This window comes from Passer domesticus, chromosome 1, assembly GCF_036417665.1.
Source record: "Passer domesticus isolate bPasDom1 chromosome 1, bPasDom1.hap1, whole genome shotgun sequence".
NCBI lineage: Eukaryota > Metazoa > Chordata > Aves > Passeriformes > Passeridae > Passer > Passer domesticus.
The window spans coordinates 43,053,425-43,075,228 of record NC_087474.1 but is presented as its reverse complement, the minus strand read 5'-3'; the positions used below and the strand labels follow the sequence as shown (position 1 = coordinate 43,075,228).

At 39.2% G+C, this 21,804-nt stretch overlaps 1 protein-coding gene across 14 annotated transcripts in view; it reads right to left on the bottom strand.

The window, feature by feature from the left end:
* TMEM108 (transmembrane protein 108) overlaps window positions 1-21,804 on the bottom strand; it is a 217,185-nt gene that overhangs the window by 93,173 nt on the left and 102,208 nt on the right. Inside the window, exon 1 of one of the 14 annotated variants that reach the window (XM_064416259.1) lies at window positions 13,411-13,644. The exons of the other annotated variants lie outside the window; for them this stretch is intronic. The gene's annotated coding sequence lies outside the window, so the exon portion shown is untranslated. Of the gene's footprint in view, window positions 1-13,410; window positions 13,645-21,804 lie in introns of those variants that run through there. 14 annotated transcript variants of the gene reach the window in all.

The following is a 21,804-nucleotide window of genomic DNA, read 5'->3' as shown; positions in this document are numbered from 1 at the left end:
TTTTCTGGCACACAAGACTATGTTAGTAAAGATGTCTCTATAACTTCTGGAAAAATAAAGAAAATACAGCCTGTTTGTCTTTCTCACTCACAGCAGGGAATGGATGTAGAAAAAAGCTCTGCTTCCACACCACTCTTGTGATGGTGAGTTTTCCCTGGAGGATCTCCTGTGGAATCTCATGGGCCTCAGGGTGTCCACGCTGTGGATGTGACATTTGATTTACACACTGAAACTCCATCTGCAATGAGCAGGTGGATTGGCTCCTCTGAAGCCTGATGCCTGTGCCCTGTTCAAAATGCCTCTCTTGGGAGGAAGAGGCCCATTCCTTCTGTGGGGCTGTTTTTCTACACTGAGTTTCAAAGGGCTGAAGGTCAAGCAATTGATTTCAGCCTGTAACACTGAAAATGAGGATGCCAACATCTGTAAAAGGAATCTCACCAGAGCTTTCTCTAGCTACAGGGATTTCAAGGCTTATGGGGTTAACTTCTCTGCAGCTGTGTTAAACTATTCTCTTGTTCCCATTGTGTAGGATATACAATAAAAAAAGACTTAATGTAAAGGACAGGCAAGCAAATAGCTTTGCCTGCCTTGTAATAAACACAGGAGAGTAGAAAAAGGGTTTACCTTTATGAAGCAGCTGAAATCACACTTTTCACATTATTCAGCTTGATTAAATGCCAGTATTACAAGTAGATAAAAAAAGCACGAACAAGAGAAGATACTATTTTCCCTCTTTTATCATATGGTACTGTATTCCTAAGGTGGATTGACGGGGTCAAATTTTCATCATCAAGCAGATGAAAGTATCAGCTATACACAAAGAGGAGTATGAATGCTCCGTGTGTCTGAAATTCAGGCCAAAATATCAGTTTCATAAAGATGCTCAAATTCTCCAAAATGAAAGCAAGTCCTGTGCTGTCAAACATAGCTGTATTGGAGTCCTGAAAACACTGTTACACAGGGCCCAGATGGCTTCAAAGGAAATCTGTAGTAGAGATGGGAACATCTCAATATTACATTTTAACTGCAAGATCATCTTCCCTTTAGTGAATGTCATAATTACCCAGCCAAACAAATAATCCTTAAGACACCACCACAAAGGAGGCTCATCAATTGTGCATCAGCAATATCTGATTTACAAAGAACTAAAGAGACAAGCTAGGAAATGAAAGTGCCTCTAATTGTTTTGACAAAAATCTCACATACTGGGTTTTGTCTTTGAAAACTTCATCTGTAAAAAAGGTCCCTTGTACTAACTTTCCTCAAGAGACTGTAAAGATTAACAAGTTTGAGGAATATGAAAGAAGAAAAGGATCAAGATAGGATAATTAAGTTTTGGACCATCTCTAGGGGAACTTCAACTGACCTGCTGTAAGATAAGCACAGCAGACCTGAGTCCAAGACCCATCCACTCTGCTTGCCTCTCTACTCCTCAGGCTGGTTTACATCTACAAAGCACAGAGGAAATAATCACCAGTGAAGGATGGCAGTGTAGTGCTCTTCTGGCTCCATCAGATGCTGAGACCATTCCACAGACCCAGCCTTTCTGAGAACTGAAGATGGGTGAAATACAAGAACTTTGAGTCAGGTCAGAGTGCCCTGCCTGTATATGTTGGTTGTGGACCATCCCACAGTTAAGGAAAATATAACCACTTCAGTTGCCAAAAAAATTAAACAAATATGATGCATTCCTTATTGCAACTTTGAATTGCATATATATATTTGTTTGTGGATATATGTATAGATGAAAGCTATGTTTTCTGTTTGTCTTTCCTTCCCTATTTATACTAGCATGCCTCTCTCAGTGACAAAAGGTAAAAAAAAAAAAGAAGAAAGGAAAAAAATTTAATAAACCTGTACAACATACCCCCTTTTTCTTTTCAGTCAAAAGAGAATCATATTAAGTTTCCCATCAAAATACATGTTCAAGATTATTTCCATGTCAGTTTCAGATTGAATGTTTTGAACCAGCTCTAATCATAATGTGTAAGTACAGCATAAGGATCTAATTTCACAATGACAGGTTATAATAGACATACACAAGTACCTAAGATTGAAAGAAACATTTTATTATGATTGAAAAAAGCATGGTAGGAAAGCATAACCACCTTTTGAATTCTTAACCATTCAGTCTCAACGGTGTATTGATGTATTTAATACTAACCTATATTGCTAGCTTTTTTAACAGACCACAAATCCCAAGAAAACCCAACATGGTTTATAATTATATTTTTAGTAAAAATATTAGTATGGTAAACAGATGTGAAAGTTTGGGCATTTCTAAGACCTTCTTGTGTGCTCTGCCAGATCCTCTTTGCCCAATGACAGGGTGTTAGTTCAGGGGCAATCCCAACTGAAGTGTTTGCTGGTTTCCTTTGCTCAGCTATTTTAGAGCACACATTCATCTTGAAATGAAATCTATCACTTGAAAGACAAAGTCTGTCTGAACTAGCTTCTTCTATGAAATTATAAGAACTTCAGCTCTAAGAATAGGAACATCTTTGGCAGATCTGGATGGATGGATGCATAAATGCATAATCATTTGACACAGAAAGTAAGACGATGTCTTGACCTACGTCTCTGGCTAAACCTCCTTTTAACAGAGCCATTTACTACCTCCTTTATAATCAGACATTCAATATGGTAAGAAGAGAAGGGAGATAAAGTGAGCTCTGAAATATGACTGCACTGCTTTGGCGGGCTGATCAACATACACTGGAAAGTAGAATAGTACACCTGCTCAGACTTGACATTTCATCTCAGAGTTTATCATAACCATGTCTAGTTCAAGGGACACCATTTATTTATCTATCCTCAACTTTCCCAGGGTTTGATGTCAAAGGAAGAAATGGCCACAGAAAAAAATAGGAGACTACCAACCAGTGACACAGACATTAATAGCAACCGTTTTTATAGAAGACTATTTTGCACACCATTTTGAGAGAGTGGGTGGAAATAAAAAAAAATAAATTCACAGGGCATCACTCAGAAACATAGCCACAAAAAAATTTAGGTTTGAAGGAAGGTGGCAGGAAATAGGCTCTTGGTAATTTCCAAATTATTCATTCTTCTGCCTACAAGGTTACTGTAGTGCAAACATTGAATTTCATTTGAAAATGCATGTAGTGCTGTCTGATTCAATAGGAAGAATTTCCAAGAAAATTAAATGTCAGAGCAGCACGGCTTATTGGTTTTACTCAATGTAAATTCACTTTTTATGCAACTCTGAATAATAATAATGCCCTAGTCTGTGTCAACGTGATGTCTACAACTTGAGGCTTTGGAGAGAGGGACTGAAGGCAAAAGAAGGAGAAGTAGGGTAAGATGATTGGGCAAGATGCTAACCTGGCACTGACAGAGATTTAGTTCTACATGACAGGTCTGAAGCTTTAGCGAGGATTTAGTATGCAGATCACTGTGTGTCTTATTTTCTTCCTTTTCAGTTTGTGCAGCCAGCAAGACTGCTACTGGCTAAACAGCTCATCTTCCCTCCTTCAAAAGGTTCATTGGCATGTACAGAGGTACAAGTAAGCCAGAAGGAAAAGTATATGAAAAAAAAAAGGGAAATCTCAAAACACCAGCATCTAAAAACATGTTATCCTGTCAAGTAAGATTATACCCTGATGCATAGCTTATTCTAATAGGTTAGTGAAAACTCTATTTACTGCCTGGGACTGTAAAGTTCTTCCTCAGGTGAAGCCCACTAACCCTGACAGGAGATTTCAGTATAGACACAGCACCTGGCTCAAGCTTCATAAAGCAGTGCAAGCAAATGCCACCATTTGAAGAAGATTATTTTTTTTTATTCCTGACAGGGGTAAGGAAGCACCTAGACAGGGAAAGAACAGAACAGCTAAGGAGAAGGACTGATAGGTGGATTTAATAAATATACATGTGCCTGAATAGCTGATTGCAGATAAAATGTGAGGACCATTTCAGGTGTGTCCGATACTTTCTGCTACACTGCAACTGAGATGGACTAAGCCACATTCTGAGCTGCTGACTGCAAACCCAGAGTAATTGCAGTGACTCTATCCCACCACAATGGGATTCAATATGAAAATGAATTGATGAAAGAAAATGGGGAAGAGTGGTCTTGAACAAAACAGGAGAGGATGTGGGACAGACCAGATTATTACAGCAGGATTTTTGCAGGTACAGACTTCAGTGAGACTCCCTTCTCATTGTAAAACCTAATACAGACTATCTTCTATTTGTGCATCTAAAAAACATCCTCTGTACCTTTCTATCCTTTTTGCCTACTAAAGAAAAAAAATTCAGTGAAACAGAGACTGTCCCTTCCATGTCCTGCTTGATATCACCATGGCTTTGCTTCCACAGGCTGTACAAAGTCAAGGAAAACATGTTGTGTCTTTTTGTCATAGGTGCAATGCTCTTCTGAGCCATGAGGTCAACCTCGCAAAGACAAAGAGAGGAGATGTCCAGCCATAGGTGGATTGTGTGACACAGTTCCCACCTTATCCCCAAATCAGCTCACACAATTTGAGGCCACCCAGGGACACAATGAGGGATCTGTTTCAAATAAAATTGCAGCTTCTCTTGCTTCAGAAGCCCCAGCTCCTGGGTGCTAAGATTGTCACAACAGAGCTACAGAAGATATGAATCAATATGAAGGAGTGAGAGCTCTTTTGGTGCATCTATCCTGGCAGTGCAAGAAATCTACACTGGCTCCAGCCTGTACACACTGTGACAATGCAAATAATAAACTCACATACCTTGGTTTTTAGTCTAATATCCAGCCTCACTCGGTGTAAGAGCAAGGACTGACTGCACACATTCAGCAAGTCAAGGTCACAACAAGAAGGAACTTGCTGTTTGCTGCATCTCTGCCCCACCACTAATGGCACTGGACAGTCCAACAAGACTGAGGTAAGGGCTTGGAAAACCACCGTGGTTGTGCCTAGGGCAGTGGAAAGCTGCCCTGGGGAACTGGATTCTGTCTCCGCCTCAGTGCCTAATGCCAAGGGAGTCACAAAACCCAAACTTCATGCAGGCAGTCATTAATTGCATTTTCTTTGTTTGCTTAGAGCAGAGCATGGAACACCTGCGCTCTGAACTGTGGAAGCATGGAGCAATTCCAACTGTGATGGACTCAGCAGAAGCCAACTCCAAAACAAAGAGAGGTGTTTCCAATGATGTTTCTTGAAAGTCAGGGCATGAACATCTCAAGTTGAGCATCTAAATTAAATGTCCTTTGTTGACATTATGATTCTGTGCATAATTTTCCCTGGTGCATAATGCCATTTCACCTTATCGGCACATTGTGCAGATAAATTCATTAATGTTTTTAAAGCACTCGGATGCCGCAATAATGAGAGCCACAGAAGTGCTCCCCAGGAAATTAATAACTCTGGCTTCAAAGCTGGCTTTGAATGATGTACGGTTACGGGAAGAAGAGGTGACATAATGAACTACTATGATAAAATAAAATATTGATTCATCTGAGCAGTGTTGACTGAAATCTCTCCATATTTCAGAATTTCAGAGAGCTTTGCTTTGTACCCTTAAAAGGGCTTTTAAGTGTAACTTGCACAGTTTAAAAACACAAAAAGAAAATAGTAAATTAAAAAAATTAAAATAAAAACAATCCTCCAGAGAACTGGAGCCTTTTCTGTTCTAAGCCCAGACTTTAACTCTTGAGCTGACTAACACCTGACCTTGTCTTATTGTTAATCTGGTCCCTACTGCTGAAATCCTGACCACTTTTCTCTCTTTTTCCTGTTTGTTGGTTTCATCCTTTCTTAAACATTCCATCCTCTCCTCCTCAGCACCCCTCTGTGCCTTCTCTCTTTGTCTCACCATGTTATGTCCACATATTAATAATCTCATTGTCCCTTTCCTAGTTTCCATTCCATGGGGACCATACCCCAGCCCTGTCCTTTCTTAGTCATTTCAATACCCAAGGCAACCACTTAGGCCATAGCCACAACCTTTGTATCTCTCTCATCTGAAGCATGCTCCCTACTGGCAAAATCCTAGGACAGCTGAGCTGCAAAATTTGAAGAAACACACATTGATAAGGATTTTTCAGACCAGAAGGCAGTCTAATGTGGCAGTTTTCCACTAATACGAGAAAAGCTCTAACCTTGAGTTCCACTCCGGAAATCCCTCTTAGTTTTTGTCCTGCATGGTCCTCTCTCCCCAGCAGATTTCAACTTCCTGATCTGTGATATGGAAATCCCACATAATAATAAAAGGAACTGTAATGAGATCAAATAAGATTGCCCATCCCCCTGTTTTGTTAATTTCTTTTTCTCTACAAGACTAAATTATTCTTACTAAAATGAAAGAAATTACAGACTAAAAGAGGGATCAGGCAACCTTTACCAGACTCACAATCAACAGAGTCCTTGTCTATATTTTTCTGCATTCAGGAAGACTCTGACCCACCAAATCAGCAGGCACTCAAATCTTTGCAAGGAGACAATCAAACCATCAAGAAGGGAAAGTCCTGTAGATAAATGTGTCTGATTCTTCATATGCTTCACTCCAAATTATGTGAGCAAACTTTCTGGCTTCTGCTGGACCATATACAGAGAGGTGTATTATGATTTGCAGGAATTATTACTGAAGCATTCTTCAATCTCCTTCATATTGAAAGATATAAATGCAAATCTTTAACTGAAATATATTTAAAGAAATTAAGTAAAATAACATATGAAATACTTTTGCAACAAATGCATTAATTGTATGCAAACTGAATTAAGTCTTTTATTAGCATGTAATTGGGAGAAATATTAATAGATTATTTTAATTTGAAAAAATCATAAGTTAGAAGCTTTGAAACAGAAAGCTGCATAATAACAGCTTTAACATTAAGATGTCATTGTAAAAATGAATGTATATAATGAACTCAGGAAAATAGAAATATAACTGCCTGATCCTTTCCTTGTTTCCTGTACATCTGCATTGGAGTTTGTCTATTGTTATTCAACTAGCTAATCATCATCTTTTGTGTGGTGTGCCTGTGTTTTTACTCCGAGAGGCTAATCTGTGAAGACATCTGTTATTTGGTAGATAATAGGCCATTTCAAGTCTCAAAGCCCTGCAAGGCATTTCTGAAGAAGGAGAAGTAGATACATCTGTTCCCACCAGGTAGGAGTACAACTGAGCAAGCTGTAACACAGCAGAACAAAACTTTCACTTGCTATTCACCAGAAGGCTAAATGCACATGGAACAATGCAAACAAAGAGCAATTCCGGAGTAGTTTGTTAGGGCTGGGAGTGAGATTGACTTTATATAAACCATTTAATGTTTTCTTGAGAAAACAGTGCCTCTCACACCAAAGAACAGTGGGATTTGTCATAGTGATCCTGGATCTATAAACCAGGTACAGTCACAAAAGCAGTGGTCCACTGAATCTGACGTTCTTTTGCTGGAAAAAGTCAATATTAGACATTTTGAGGGCAATGAAGATGTTTGATTATTCACTTGGAAAGAAAACCTTGTGCCATTCCTCTCTAATAACTTATCTGTATGAACCAGTTCTCTCTTCATTCCAGTGAAAACATACGACATCTGCATTATCCATGAATCAATTGCAGCTTTGAATAATCCTTCTTATCACAGATTCAGGGAAAAAACAGGACATATCTTTATGTTAGAATGCCTAAGTAACTTAGCACGCAGCACCTGAATTGTGCAAGCTTCCATTTCTTAAATCTTCATCACTCTGTCAAGTCTTTTCCATTGTGCTATGAATGCAGATGAAACCCATATATTCAGATTTATCTTACCTAGGGTTTGTGATACTTTTACTGACATCTGCTCTGAAAGCAGGCTGGCCATGCAAGCAGCACTACAGATGTCAGCAGGAGGACAGTTCCTATATGTGAGTTTAACATACATGCAAGTTCCTTGTATTTACACTTTGGAACTGCACTAGCCACAAACTGCAAATTCAAGGAGTAATGTGATGTCTTACTCCAGTTTCATCTACTTGTGCATTTTGAAGAATCATTGCTACACAGGAGTGTAGCAATGTTTTGGCTTGTTTTTTTTACTGCGTCAGCTCACAGGCCTAGAATACTGCAGTGATAGCAGAGTTGATGCAGTGTTGCCCCAGCCTCCGATTTGTCAACTGTGGAAATATGAAGCTGAGGAGTGACATATGATGTTGACACTTTCTGATGGTGTGTACAACTGAAAGTGTTGTTCAGTGAGATGAGTTAGATATTTGTCCCATGCCAATATTTTTTTTATCTTTTATTGAGGTTTCAGATATTTGACCACTCTTCTTGGATGGAAAAATGGCCTTTCAACTCTTTTCTCAGAAAAATAAGGCTCCTTCCAGTTTGGTGGTCAAGCTAGTTATCCACAGCCTAGATAAGTATTTAACCATTATTTTGCTGAGTACTCTAACATAAAGCTTCCTTCCCTGCTCTTCTAGAGCTATTTTTCCATTTTGTATAAATAAGACACAAAACCTAAGTCTCCTTTCTGTAATGAGGATGCCCTAAAATCTCCACTAAATGGAATGATGAGTTTCTTTGTCTCTCTCTCTCTGGCCATGAACACTGAACTATTTATTTGAGACAAAACACCTATAGCAGGACTAAGATGCACAGACTGACTGTAGCCTGTTAATTTAAAATTTAGGTGAAAAAGAATAAAATTGCACACATAGATTTAAAGCTCAGATAGTTTTTTCCTCTCTCTATTTCTTGACTGAGACCTCTATGCATCAACATTAACAGCCTGAGATTTGTGATCAATATTAAATCCTGTTCCTAATGTATGCTCATTTTATCAGAGATATTAAGCACAGGCATGCAAAGCAGCTGAGCTAACTTGTGTTGACAATATTTTGGCAACAGTAAGAGTCAGGAAAGACCACAGACACTGTAAGTGATTAGCAGGTGCCTTGAAAGCTTCCCTGTGTGATGGGATGATTCCAGTCAATGTAACAGTGTGCTTTCACCTTTAATATATGCCATAAAAGCATCCTGAATGTGCATTCAGTCTGTTTCTCCACATGCAGGGCAGGGTTTCAAATATCCTAAAGGTTTGGGAATGGCAGCAACTGTTGCTCCAAGATACCATCTACATATAAAGAAGTACCTCGCCAAGGAGCCAAGAGCTGGCAAGACACATTCACTCCACACATCAGTGCTACAGCTACACAGCCTTTTGCAGATAAGCACAGACATATTTTAGTGATGATGCGAGCAGGCTGAAGGCAAAAGCCACACAGTGTGGCACTATGCTCTAGGGAATAAATCCAGCCTCCTGAGAGAGCTTATTGGATCAAGCACAGCTAAGGTAGCTACAGGGCTTCCTATTCATTGGGGAAGTCAGGATCAAAGTGAACTTAGACTGGTCCGAAAAACTCCATCAAAGGACAATGAATAGGCAGGAAACTACTCCTGCTAAGAGATTTCTCTGTAAAACATGAAGTAATAGCTCCATGTGCAAAACAGATCCTGGAAGAATTACACTATACATTTATAGCATGAAATGTTCTGCAGATGAAGAAGGAAAATTTGGAAATGTACTTATAACAAAAAAGATCAATAGTAATGATATAAAACACAATGTATCACACACAAGTTTCCAAGCAATGCTGCAAATATAGTTTATAGAGTTGTGACCTCATCAGTGGCTATTCCTCTCTAGCAATGCAGGATACCCCACATTAATTCTTGCTTTGCAAGACTCCAGATATTTCCTTCACATGTCTGGAAGAAATATTACTCTGTTTAATGGCAGATTTGAGGCAAGGTCCATCTTTGGGAATCTCCTGTAAGCCATTTACATAAGCTCCTTTTTAATCTTAAATAAGCTGGGACAAGGTCAGGTATTAAAACAGGTTAGTCTAAAATCAGATCTGGGTCAGAAATCAAGCAAACCCCAAGTTTCTCTTCCAAGCGAGTACTGCAGCGGAACACATGGATGAGATTCCTCCCCATGACATCTCTAGAACAACTGCATGTAAAATAATGCCACTCAGTCCTTTACACAGCACTGAAGTACATTCAGCGATAAAGCTGATCAAAGAGCTGGTAAAATTATCTACAGTGAACAGTTTTACTAGACACTGGATAAACAATTTATGGATGCACGAAGTATAGAGATGGTGGAATTGAAGAAGAATCAAGCCAAATTTAAAAAAAGAAAGAATAGAGAAAATATCGTACAGAATTTCACAGCACCCAGATACATTCTGTTATGGAACAGTTTTGTAAGACAAGTGGGGTGAGTAGAGCCAGCACATTATAAAACAGATAGGCAAAACATTTGGAAACATATTGCCAGTCAGAATTATTTCACAGGAATTTGGTGCCTGAACAGCCCATGTGTCTCTGCTGCTTCCATTCTTCTATTTGATCACAATCAGTTCAGTTCTGCACTTTCTTTTCAGTCCACAAGAAATATTAAAATGAAATCTGGAGACGCAGCTTGAAATTGCAAACAATGATCAATTAGCATCTCTCACCATACAATTTATTACCTTTCTTTTCGTGGCCTTTGCCATGCCCTTAAGTGCCACACTGATTTACTGCACTGTTCTGCCTAATTATCTCTAGTGCTTTACTTCAGAAGCGACACTATTCTTAGCTGTTTCTTTACTGGTAGTATTGCATTTGGAGGGCCCATTCCATCACCTGCTTCAAACGTTAGAAAAGCTTGCAGTTTAGAAAAAAGAGATACCCTGAAAGTATTTGGGAAAGAAAAAGCTGCTGCAAATTACAGAAAGCAAATTCCTAAGTTAGTTTACACCAACAGGCCTGAGAAAAGTAAAGCTAGAAAGCAGTCGCCTCCTCTCTGGAAGATTATTCTTGGGGGTGAGACAAGACAACATTCAGACATCTGGGAAATGAATATTTTCTGAGGGTTCTTAACTCAATTACAGCATCCTGCAAGGAGGCTTTCACCTAGCCCACCTAGGAGCACGGGCACATGCAGACTGGCACACGTGAGGACATGGTGACAGCCACCTGGGAACACATTCAAAGTGGAAATCAGAGGACAGACAATAAATAGCAGAGATTTTAGGCCATGGTAGTGAAAAAAACAAAAACCAAATAAGAACCTTTAATTTTTAAAATTAAGTTCAGTGTGTCTATCAAAGGGTAATCGACACAGCAGTTCAGACAGAAGGGGACTGGATTCCAGATTTCCCAGAGAAATTCTGCATTCTTCTGCTCTTGGAAAGGCTGTTTTGTTAAGGCCAAGCCAAATGACAATGACTCTGTGATTTCGCTATTTGTGCTCCTACTAAACAGTACCTCACAGTATGTGTGAAAACTATATTAATTAAAAACGGAAGAGAAAGATACAAGGGCCTAACTTCTGTTAATAAAAGCAGTGTGTATGTTCAATGAGTCAGAGACTCCTGCAAACCAAACCCATCACTGACAATAGAACGTGGACTCGACAATAGAATGTAGATTCTTGTCGTATTTACTCTTAAAAATCCAACTCAGAACTGAACTACAAGTTGCAGAAATACCAGAAATAATGGTTGAATAGCCTCCCTAGCACACATTTATGCTTAAAAGTCAAGATTTGCCAAAAGGTAGCAAAACATTTCTGCGAGGCATAACAGGAAAGGCCTGTTGTAACAGCAATGTGCAATACCACTGAACAAAAGTTGCTTTTTTACTACTGGACCTTTCATAAGGATGAGTAACCAAGGTAAGGGGATATGTGTTTATGCAGAAAACATATTAGGTAGCTAACAACAACACAGCTTTGAAGGAAAATGTGATTTTGTCTGCTGTCAGAAGTCATGGCAAATGCAATATCATTTCTTAAATTATTCCTCATTTCCACATTCTTTCTTTTTTGTGCCAGTTGGTGCCCCTATCTCTAACAGGAAAGTGTCAGTGTCAAAAATGAGAGACATAGTATAACTGAAAATAAAAGTTAATTACTGTGGAAATTCAACTCCAGAGCTTTAATTAAAGCCTGACAAATGTATCATGGACCCCAGGCACCAGCATGGAGTACACCCATTACAGAGATTACTCCTCTTTCTATGGCCTCCCATGCTAACACAAAGGAAATATCAATCATGCCAGAAAATGGCTTTTCCAAATCAAAGATGCTGGGAATTATTCTATTACCTTTCTCATAGATAATTTTCTGAGCTGCTGAGAGGGATTTTTATGCAAGAAAGCAGCATGTTAGCGTAAATTTTTGCTTAATTGCTAGGTTAATGTTAAATTGCAGCTTTTCTTTTAGGAAAAATGGCAGCTGATGAGCCCCTTTCTATAAACTGTAGCTTCTCAATATGTAAGTAGGTATGAGAGAGACAAACAGGTTCAAAATGACGTGATAAAAAGAAGCAGAGGACACTGAGATGCTTGCAACAGTCTTCTCATGGTGAAAACTGCAGTGGACTCCATCTAGAATTCTTCAGAAAGCCCATGAATGTTTTTGCTGCTCTCCAACCAGCCTGCTCAGGAGAAATATTTCCACTGGCGTCCCCATTAAGAGCTATTTGGGATGAGTGACATACCACAACATGGACAGTATCATGTTCTTTTTTGGGGTCTAACCTTCCAGCCAGTTGCTGCAAAGGCACTGCTGAAAGAAGGAAAGGATTTCTTTTAGACATACTTTACTGCTCCACTACAATTATTTTATCATCTGCTGAGCACTCTGAAGCAATGAACAATGCTGACAAGATAATAGAGTAAGAGAGCTGAACATTCCTGCTTTTATTTGCTTAATATTTAAGGCTTGGGTTTTAGGTGATCAAGAAGTAAAAGCAAAGTATGCTCAAATCTCAAGAGTTGTTTTCTTCCTCCTTCTTCTGCTAAGATATTTAAATAAAGTAAGGGGTGTACTTTCTCTTTCACAGCCCAGGTTCTCCCCCCTTTGATCCTAAAGCAATAATCCCACACTTATGAGATTATTTTCGTTGCCATGGAAATTGACGATATAAGAAATTCAGCATTATCATTTCTGTATAGGCAGGCAAGATGCAGTCCTTTTGAAAGACAGATGTTTTCCAGACACCTCTCCCTACCCCCACCATCCTACACACAAGACAGGTCACAGCACAAGAAGCAGAAGACACACATGCCATGTACAGCAAGATTCCCCATACAGGTCAGACTCACAGTACTTTTAGAAATGCAAGGAATGATCCATCCTATCCCAGTGCCACAGTAGACTTCATTTGTGGCACCATGCACTTCTGATATAAAACTAGAGACAGTAGTTCATGGTAGTTTGGCATTACAGGACCTTACCCTACAAGGTAGTAATCTAAAATCACACACTCCTTTTCCCTAAAACTCAATTTGAGATTATTAAAAGCACTTTGAGATACAGCCTCTTTGTTCTTTGCATAGGCACTGAACAGCACCATAATCTGTGAAGTGGGACTCAGTGTTTCAGCAATCTCCCCACTCATCCTGCAGTGAGACACTACTTACCAACGCTGACTGGCAGGCATCTCAGGCTTTAGTAAATCCACAAAGCCACTCAGGAACAAAGGCACCCCCAAAGCATCCTGCTCTTATGCCTTGCATGTGCTGGTGGCTGATAAGCTATAGCACCCACAGCAAATCTGAAGTCATTCCTCAGTAAAGTATTGGTCTAAACACATTATTTTGTTTGTAAATTTATTCTTGGGTCTTAAGAGTTGTTGTTATGCAGAGAAAGAATAAAAAAACAGGATTCAGGAAATTGCATTTTCATGCAATCTTTGAATCTGAAAAACATACAGCCAGATCCCAGGCATATCCAACGAGTTTGACTTACACTCTTATAGGAGTCAGTAAAAGAATTTGCAAACAACACTCCCCAAAATTACCCACAGCACTAAGATCAGCTCCCTGTTCTGGTAAATTCCCTCCTTTGCAGTGATCCAAGTGCTTGTGCCAGGACTGGGGATAAAACTCAATTCCTTCCCCCACTCCTTTTGCATTAAATCCTTAATGCATCCCCCTCCCAGGCTCAGCATGGTGTGAATAAAGTAACAATCACAAAACAACATTGTTTACATATTTTTGGTTATAAGTCTCTTTTAATAACAATATATCCCTAGAGGACAGCAACAGGAATCAAGGGATTTCAAAACCCATACAGTATAACATCCAAGTAACAAAGCAGATTTCTTTACTCTCCTTTGCTATTCTCTCAGACCTGACCTAGAGAGACCAAGAGGTGTAAAACTCCTTGTCTCTTCAGTCCTTCGATGCATTTATGAGACAGGCAAGGTTTCAAGCCAACTGTGATGATGGTTGTTATGATGTGGACATCTGTTTGCTGAGACTGGCACATTTGTTTCCTTACAAATGAAAGGGCCGAGAGGAAGCCAGCTTTTAATCATCTTTATGGATTTATTTGACAGTAATACTCAAGAAAATAAAACTTGCACAATCTACATTCAGCTTTATAATTTTGTTGGTACAAAAAATGTTTTAGCTGCAGAGAAGCTCTTGAAGCAGGAAACAGTTTCTTGACCAATCTTCCTATTATTTAATTCTTTAGTGAAACAGACTAAATTTTATAGCACATATCTGAAGGGCAAACAGGGTGCTATACTGAGTAACAATTCATACTTATTACTCCATTTATGTATTAATATCATACTTATCCCAGTTTTCTGACCATTAGCCATGAGCACACATGGAAAAGTACCTGTCCCCCTTCTACTACAGGAGTAAATTGTACCTGGCTCTTGTAGATGCTTTAAGCCAGATATCAGTGTAGAGGCAATGCATACAACTGATGGGATACATACACAGATTTACTTTGCTCCCTCACAATTTTCTTATTTATTTGCAGGTTTATTTCTTGCTGCTCTTTCAAGAAAGATGCAATCTCCAATTCAATTTACTGAACAGCAGTTAAGAAATCTACAGTTAAGAGTTCATGTAGAATGACCACAGACCACCTACAGAAAATGGGATTTAGCACCAAAATGCACCCGTTTGTGCAACTAAACAGATATTACCATCCATTAGCAACAGCAGGCAAACTCATGTTCTCCTCTACAACCACCACTGGGATCAATTCTACTGAGTTATTAAGAGTGCCACAGAATTTCTCTGCCCATATGGACAGACACAGATGTGAAGAACTCTACACTGCTGCCATACTGCTTAGGTTTCCTTCTCTGTGGACCAGGTGCTGATCTGCTCATCAGACATCACAAAAAACAATATCTTTCTCCCTTTTTTAAGGAAAAGCTGTTTAGCAAAACAAAGCCTGGTATACCTGAGGTTGTCAAGCCGAAGCTATTCCCAAGTGCTGAAATCACAAGATGTAAAGAATTTATTTGAAGTGGCCAAATTGCTTTCCTGAAATAAAAAGACCCTTAATACTCAGAGAAGACACAATTGTCTGTGTTTACAAATAAGGCCCCAGCCAAGCTATGATACCTGAACACAAATACACTGTAATTCTGACAAGAGATAGAAAGATTAATGTTCTTTAAGTCCAGAGGGAAATCCCTCCAGACATTGTTTCTAAAAGCTTAGAAATCAGCTTGGTTGTTTTTTGGGTTTTTTTTTTGTTGTTGTGGGGTTTTTTTGGTTTTTTTTTTTTTTTTGTTTGTTTTGTCTTGTTGGTTTTTTTTTTTTTTTCCCCGTGGTTGCCACTATTCCTTAGCAACAAAGCTAGTCTGCTGAACATGGCTCTGCTCTAACACATTCCAGAAATAACTCGCAGGGCTGGCATTGTTTGGACTAACAGGGGAAAACTAATCGGGTCATTTGCTGTGTGCTAGTGCTCTCCACCTGCTGACCACCTGCATGTCCCCAGGACAAGGCAAGGAATACCCACATGCCCTCACACGTGAGCGTGTGTGTGCCTAAACATACAGACATGTATCTGACGAGTATTTTTAAGGGGTGATTTTCACATCTCTTATGTGGGGGATGGAGAGAAAGATGGAGGAGGACAAAACAAAGGCTTTCTTCTGTCTCTAACAGAAGACAATAAGAGTTCTACCGAAGCCCCAAGCGCCTTTCCCACCCACCCAAGAGCTCCACAATGGCCAGGAAGAATCTATGTCCTTGTCCTCCAGACAACAAAAGAACCACCCTCTGTCCCAAACTGCAAACTCCACTCCCCAGGAGTGGAGACAATGCAGAGAGCAGCTTCTGTTCCCACATTCCTTTATCTTTACAAAAATGTGGACATAGCAGCTCCCAAAACCTCTGTGCTAATGCCAAAGCTCTCTTGTGGAAATAGGGAATGTTTAGAGACTTTATTTCTCACTTTTCAGGGCTCGCCAGTGAGATGAGGTTCCAGACCAGCACATATTACAGAATCCAAACTAACCCATCCTGTTTTCCTCCTGAATGACACATCACTTAAATAAAGAGTTCCTTGCAGTCTATCAAAAAGGGCAAGATTTTTTTTTTTTCTATTAAGAAAATTGCAAACATTTTGAATATTTTTCTGTTCCATGCTGGGGTAAGGAATTTACACTTAAAATTGTAGTGGGCAAAAAAGGAAAAAAAAAACCCAAACCAAACAAACAAAAAAAAACCAAAACAAAAACAAACAAACAAACAAACAAAACCCCAACCCCAAAACAACAACAAAAAAAAAAAAAAAAAAAAAAAAAACAACACAAAACCAAAAGCCCTAAACAAAACCTCACCTAGGATCTAGAAAAGTACAAGCTCAAATTGTCACTTTGTCTGATTCAGCCAGGGACTTGAATCCATAGCTCCAGCTTCTCACATGAGTGTCTACATCAGGAGGGACATACCCTGGAGAGGGACACTCTTTGTCTAACATTGGACTTGACAAACAGAGATTAGGTGAAATGGCTGTGTATTTTAGTAAAACAACACTTTCCTTTCAATGCAAAAGTATTTTCTGACAAAATATATTGCATTTTGAACATCAAGGCTTGCTGTAATTCATATCTAAGAGGTTCAAGCTCGGTGCCAACAGGAGCACTGACTGCACAACACTCACACGGACAGACAAAATTACATCAGTGACAAATTTGCTGCCATGAAGTAAACATATGCAAACCATAATGCTACACTAACAAAGTATGGACAAAACCAAACAAAACATGTCTAAAATTCAAGAGAACATAGCCAGGCCCTGTTAAGTAGTGCTTCATCTCTTCTAGCTAGTGGCACGACCTGAGGATTTTCTCTCTGTTTTCAATGCTGTCTGTGCTGCTGCTACCAGCAGTAGCTACCATGCTACCATCACACTGGATGCAAGGTCAAAAAAGAAGGAAGTAGGGAAGAAAATTTAGTAGATTTTAACTTACTTTGACTTGTTTTTTAAAGGCATGGGATAAATTGTTTTGTCTCACCTTCAGCCCAACAAAAATGGCTAGAAAGCAGAGAGAAGCATAAATCACACCTATGAAAAGTTCAATACACCTGCTACTACCAGCCAGAAGATTTTCTTTCTGCTCTGACTCACACCATGCCTCAAGGTTCAATCCAGCCTGCTGCACATAAAATGCTTTCATTTTGAATTTTACACATTTGCCTCTTGATAAAGAGTTCAATACTTCAGCACCAATGAACTGAGCACATAAGCAAACTTGGGTTTGTAAAAATGATTGAACCTTTCTGAGGTGCTTCACACCATGCCTCAGGTGTGTTGAGTGGGCTGTGATGCACACCAAGAGCCAAGTTGCTGTGTGATGTTGTATATTTTACATACCCTGCAGTACTTCATCCCTAAGACAACAGTCTCCAGTGTGATGGTGCCTCCAGGGGAGAGGCAGACAGCTAAAACACAGACCAGCATGGTGGGTGCCCACACCCAGATACACCCAAAATTGTGGCAGCCAAGAATCAGTTAACAAACAAAACACCTTATAAAGTAAAAGACAGCTGTTAGAAGTCTCCTCTTTTGACAGCCTTCAATTACAAAGACCTGCTCTATTCACCCACAAATTATATGTAAAAATCTGACTTTCAACTTTTAATCAGCAGTAGAAGATAGAGTTATATTTGTTACAGCATGTTATACTTTCTGTCAATATTTATTTACTCCCACTGTTTTAAAACAGCCAGTTGATATCAACTTTTTGTAAGACAAAAAACCTCCAAAACCAAACCAACCAAGCAGTCAAGATTCAGGCTTCTCTTTGCAAGAAAACACACAGTAAAATAAAATACCAGGTGTTTAGTCAAAATCAACATATGCCTACTGAGGTCAGTGAGGCCAAAGTGACTCCTAAACATCCAGGAAATCCTCCCCAGTATTACTTATACCCATTAAAAAGGGGTCAGGAAAGGGGTGGAAAGGAGAGAAGAAGGAAGATCCAAAAGTGTTTTTTATTTAAAGAGCTGAAAAAATTTCACTAAGAACTTAACCTTTTGGTGACCTTTTCTAAATTGAAGCTTTGCCAGTTAGTACCAAAAGGGTAAAAACACCAATGGTGAAAGAACCATTTATACACTTTCTTGTATCACATGGAGGGTTATTAACATAAGCAGCATTAACATCTCCTAAAGCCTACTTTTGTGGTCTGATGATTTACTCCTTGGCTTGTGTGTTAAACTAAGCCAGTGATCAGCACTCTCCTCCCAGTGACTCAAAGTCACAGCTCTGTAAACTGGACTGTTTGCTGTCTTAATCTGTGCTGTTTTTCACACTTGTGCTAATTACAGAAATAAACACAATTATATGTCAGGGAAATATAAAGAATGTAGCGTATCAACTTTTTCCTTACTAATACAGGATTTGTAGGAGTCTTAATTTGCTTCAATGGATTCAGAGATACTTCAGACGAAATTCAGGTTATTCAACAACTTATACAAGGAGAAATGTAATTCCTTCTAATGAAATATGATGGGTTTTCAATGAAAATCAGTATTTTGCTTAACTGATCCTTTTCAGTAACACTAAACTGCAATATACACCAGCATAGAGTCTCAGAAGGTTTGACACTATCAAATTACTGAGTACATTAAATGCTAAAAAGCTAGGAATAGATGAAAATGACCCTTAATGTTTTATTTTCTTTTTCATTGAACTGGAGTCATGCTCCAAATAATTTCTCCGATGCTCCCATATATATCCAGAGGAGCTTGAGGTTAAATTTTGGCACTTACAAGATCTCTGGAATAATTGTCATTGACTTCAGGAGGGTCAGCTTTTGGATTTACAGGATTTTTGTGTATAAAAAACTATTTCTCTTTCCAATGAAATCAATAGGGAATGTACTTATGGTAGACTTGGGCTTTAAATATGAATCAGATCATTAAATGCACATCACAACAAGAAAAAAAGGATTATCCCTCCTTTTTCCATTCTATGAGTAATAGCAACTGAGGTCATGAAAATCTGACCTGTCTGAAATATGTCTTTTGGGGGTGGTTTCAATAAAGAATGGATTATTACAACCCACCTCTTTCTTTCAAAATCTAAGGAGATAATCAGAAATCAACAAGCACCCTAGCCTTCTTCTTGAAGGATGGCTACAAAAATTTCAAGCATATTTATTAGAAATGGAAAGCTAGCATCTGTCAATTTCAGAAAAGAGATCAAGTGTTTAACAGGTTACATTTAACCTGGAATTCAAGAGCCATGAAAATGTCTAAACTGAACACAAAGGAGATTTAAAAACTAATGGAAATGTAATCAGTTCTTTTTTTTATCCTCCAGGATTCTGTTATATTGCTCCAGACTGCTCCCGCTATCTCCTGTCTCAGAAGCTCAATCTCCTCATGCAAAAGCTTTGATCTACATGTTCTTTCCTAAGTAGTTTCAAGTATTAAAGAATTAATAACCATGCAGTGTATTTCCCCTCGCCTAATTCTACATGCTGTATGGTTCTTCAGAAAATCAAACATTATCTGTCAGACAAATGGCACCACGGTTATTTGGAACATTTGATTTGGCAGTTTTCTAGCAATTCAGTAGTATTTTCAATTATGGTAATGTAATACTGAAAACATTGGCATTGTTTGGCTACCACAGACAGTTTTCTGGTACAGCATGAAAGAAAATAGGCCCACACAGTTGTCCTGGCAAGAGTGAACTGGACTGGTTACCACCCAGCCCACATCGTGGGAATAAGCTGCAACTCCAGTCTTTTATTCAGCTGCTGTGGGGCATCTTCTGAACTTCCACAGCCTCCATACAAAGGGTGTTCTGTTGATCATTTAACAACTATATAAATGCAATAATCTGTCCTGTTTCATCCAGACAGTAATAGTAATAAACATTACTACACAGGAAGTATTTGTATCCTGTGCTGTATTCAGCAACTTTTAATTAACAGCTTGTAAAATGAAGCAGTCACAACTGTTCTTCTATTCCTCAACAGATCTGGAGTCCTGGTAGTGGCATTTCATTACGGCACCGAGAAAGTTATGTGAAAGTGGAGTTCATATGGATCATCCATCTTCAAAGGACCAGAGTTATTGCAGGATAAAGGAGGCATTCCTCCCTGGGCAGCTGGGAATCTGCTGGTGCCTGAAGTCATCTCATCCTGCTCTGCTGTGAGTACACAGGGCTGATGGGAAAATCACCATCACCACCTCCATCAAGAGAGGTTTTGAATATGGAGTCTCCTACATGGGAGTAGAGATGCATGAAGGCAAGTTGGGCAAGTAGTGTAGCCCAGCTGGAGTAGTTTCTTATAACAGTACTGCTACAGATCCAGCAACCACATCCTATATATTTCAGGGCAGCTTACTTGGGACCAGCTTTGCTTTGGTCTCCCATGGATTGAAAAAGAGAAATTTGCATACTTTAGCAAGGGTAGAGCTGCAGCTTCTGTTTTAGTTTCATCCAAAACTAGTCCAGCTCACAAGCACCAAGGACTGCTGTGAATGAAAGAAGTGCAGACAACAGGAGGGATTCTCATCAAAATGAGATTCCTAAACCAAACTCAAACACTAGTGCAGATGTACCCTCCACTGTCTACCTTTCTTTTTCAATGGGGCTGACCACTGAAAACACAGATGTGAGGTCACAACAGAAGCACACCCAAGGAAGGTGATTATAGCTGGGTTAGAATGGGTTTTCAGCCTCTGCCTCTACAGAAGTAAGGTTGCTAAGTTTGTGCATTGACTGAGGCTTCCAGGTATACCATGAAAATGGAAATTTTCCTCAAATTTACTTGTTATGTCCCCCCATAACCATAAATAAACTGAGGTAATTGTACTAGCTACTGGGCAGAGAGCTGTAGAGCCTGCCAAGCGGGCGACCCAGCATGCAGTGATTGCTGCCGCTGGCTACGGAATAGCTGCAGCTGTTTCTCTCCTTTATTTTTCAGTCATAGCTGAGGGACATATACAGTGCTCACAACGCACTCTACTACTGGGGACAAGAAAATACATTCCTGTCATGTTCAAAGAATGAAAAGCAGCATACATAAGAACAAATAAGGGGAAGAGCTACTTTAATGTAGTCTTTGAATTTCTTACACTAAAGCAATATGCCCTATCCTGCAGCTCTTGATATCCCTGCTAAAGCCACTAACACAAGAACAAGAAGTCTGGGCCTCAGGATATATGTGCAATTAAATACAAACTTTCAAAAGCATTGTTGCAGAGGACACTAGGAGAAATGGTTAATAGCACAGTGGAGCCACATAGATGATGCAAATAACCCTGCTATTTAACTGCCTGATCATAACTCACTGTGGCATGAATCCACTGCTAAATGCCTGGATTTTCCCTGCCAGCCACTCTATCTAATAGTTATCCTTGACCTTTATGTATCGAAATGCTTGCTAGTTTACTGACTTCTCTCATGTTAACTTCACAGCTCTCAAAGGTAAAGCTCCTTTCAAGGAAGCTAGCAGGGATATTTTCACTTTTGAAAATATTCTCTCCTCTTATTAAGTGACAATTAAGTTGCAGAAAAATCCCACTGAT